This window comes from Miscanthus floridulus, chromosome 8 (genome assembly GCF_019320115.1).
Source record: "Miscanthus floridulus cultivar M001 chromosome 8, ASM1932011v1, whole genome shotgun sequence".
Classification (NCBI taxonomy): Eukaryota; Viridiplantae; Streptophyta; class Magnoliopsida; order Poales; family Poaceae; genus Miscanthus; species Miscanthus floridulus.
This window is the reverse complement of record NC_089587.1, coordinates 187,593,496-187,596,381: the sequence shown is the minus strand read 5'-3', so window position 1 is coordinate 187,596,381 and position 2,886 is coordinate 187,593,496. Positions and strand designations below refer to the sequence as shown.

Below are 2,886 nucleotides of genomic sequence, written 5' to 3'. Positions count from 1 at the left end.
CAAGTTTCTCTACTCAGATCAACAAGGCTTGAAAAAGCTCAAAACAAACAAGCAGATTTTTATAGTGGCTTTATCATGTATGAATGAATATGTAATTGGCTTTGGTACGAATTTATCACCATTGAGGAACTTCTAGCAAGAGAGTTTTCGCATTTTGCAAAACAAAACTCCAGGTTGTTTTTACCATCCCTCAGATAGGTTCAAAGATTTACTCTAATCTTGGCTACAACATTTCTCACAAGAACTTATATTTGGTTCTAGCATTTGTAACCCACAAAAGCATTCAACTTAAGATGAACTCTAAGTTACCATGCTCAAAACTTAAGAAGTATAAGGTTGTATGCCAAGCTTTTGCAATGTATCACAGAGAAACTATTCATCATCTCCAAATAAATTATCATCATTTTATTAGAGCAGAGTTTCTTTTAAGATAAATTTCAAGGCACTCCTCTCTATGATCTATGATCATGAATATTGACATATAAAACAAACATGAATGTAAAGAGAGGGTTTAAGATTTTTCATACCTGAGCGGGGAGAGATGTCTCCCCCAAGCTTGCCTTTTGCATAAGTTGGAATGTCTTCTGGCGGCTCTTTTGATTCTTTCTTTATTGACTAACTAATACTACTAGAATGCATAAATGACTAAATGACTAACCTATTACTACTAGATAACTTATTCAATATGACTACTACTGAATATTATTTTTTTTATTTTGTTATTATATTTTTTTTTATATGTTGTTGTTTTTTTAAATGCAAACCCTATCCTAACATGCATAGCTACTATAGGACTTTATTTATTAACAAAGAGTAGCTTAATGCAACTAACTAATCATGTAATGCAGATCAAATTTATTGGAAATTTAAATATGAGATGCAACTAATGAAATGCAGTAAATATGCAAGGAAATAGAAGACTTACCTATTTGACGGGCTCAAAGTTATTCTTCCTTGAGCGGAGGTGTTTGCTCTTGTTCCACCTCGGAGGCCTTGTTAGGATCAGGGGATGACTAATTTGAGGACGGATCTTTCTTTTTATGCCACCTCTTTCTATTCTTCTTCTTCTTGACAGGTTTCTCTGGTTCTCCAATCGGCTTTGGTTTCTTCATCTTGATTCTCTTTGGATGCTTCTTCTTTTATTATTTCTCATCAAAAAAGAGTTATCCAGAGGCAAAGCAAATATTTATTTCCTTCTAGCAAAGTGGAATTGGATTTGCCCAAAAGCCACATATATACAAGCATTTGCAGTATTAAGGAAAGGACGACCAAGGATTAAAGGTGTATCCTCGGCGTTGCCCATGTCTAAGATCATAAAATCTATTAGAACATAAGCACTCCTAACTTTAACTAATAAATCTGTGGCTACTCCCCCGAGATAATGGGTGGATTCATTGGCTAATTGTAAGTAAACTGAAATTGGAGCTAAGGTAGTGTAGAACAATTTATCATAAATTTTCTTAGACATTATGTTAACACTAGATCCTAGATCACAAATGGCATTATGAAAAGTATGGAGTCCTATGGAGCAAGTAATGATGGGGTACCTAGGGTCACTTTTTTAATAGAAAATCCCCAACCATTTTTAGAAAAGTCATACCTTGCCGTAACAAGGTTGGCTGTCTCCATGGTTCCTTCGGTTTGCCAGGAATTCTATCTTTTTCATAGGATGGGATAGCAGCAGCAATTTGAGCTAAATGGGTTTCTATCATCTTATTGAAACTAAGTTGATTCTTTAAAGCAGAAGAAAACTCATCCAATTTAGCATTTATATTTTCCAACATCTTGTCATGAGCATGCAACCTTTTATTAATGCTATCAGTCATTCTACTTTGACTATAAATAAGATCTTTAAGGAAAGCATAACTATTATTACCTTGATTATTCATGCATTGAGAAGAGTAATAATTGTTACCTCCTTGATTGTTGGAGCGCTGATTCCATCCTTGATGTTGTTGTGGATGAAACCCGTTGTCGGTGTTGACGAAGTTAAGACCCTCCTAGGTCTCGGGACAGGAGTTTTCTGAATGTCCAACATCTCCACAGTCTACACAAATCATGTGGGATTCTATGGCTTTGAGTGTCTCTTGGGTACTCACCTTCTCATAATGTTCTACTCGCTTCGCGAACAGGTCCATCTTAGCTGCAAGCATGTCAATTTCTTTAACTGAATGTATACCTCATTTATGGGGTTGGAGTTGATCGTCGCTCCATCCTTGGTTGGAAACCATCTTCTTGATCAGTGTCTTGGCATCTGCAACATTTAGCGAAAAGAATGGTCCACCAGCAACAGCATCTAAATGGCTCCTATCTAACAGCACTAATCCATGGTAGAAGTTCTAGATCAAAAGCCAGTCTTCCATGCCATGGTGTGGGTATGCAGAGACGTACTCTTGCATTTGTTCCCAAGCTTCAGGAATCGACTCATCTGCTAGTTGTTGGAAACTAGAGATCTTATTGTGAAGAGCATTAGTCTTCCCCATAGGGAAAAACTTGACTAGGAAAGCATTGGAACACTTGTCCCATGTGTCTACAACATTGTGGTTAGAGTAAAACCATTGCTTAGCCTTTCCTAACAAAGAGAAGGGGAAAAGGCGAAGATGTATAACCTCTTGGTTCACTCTCCTAATGGTGAATGTGATACAAATCTCCAAAAAGTGTTGGAGGTGAGCATTTGTATCCTCATGGGCTTTCCCACAAAACAAACTAGCTTGAACCATCATAATTAACGTTGGCTTAAACTCAAAGTTAGCGTCCCGATTGATAACATTGGGTCCGGTGGCTACATTAGCAGCCGAGGGTGTAGAAAAATCATGAATGGACTTGTCACCCATGATCGTGTTGGGTAGTGATAGGGTATGAGGAAAAAAGGATAAACTACTTAGG

The 2,886-nt window shown here is 37.1% G+C and overlaps 1 non-coding gene across 1 annotated transcript; it reads left to right on the top strand.

Annotated features, from left to right (window-relative positions):
* The first annotated feature begins 2,361 nt into the window (after positions 1-2,361).
* Positions 2,362-2,470, top strand: LOC136478732 (small nucleolar RNA R71). Its single transcript, XR_010764446.1, has one exon. It is a non-coding gene; the product is annotated as a small nucleolar RNA R71 (small nucleolar RNA).
* Positions 2,471-2,886: the final 416 nt, after the last annotated feature.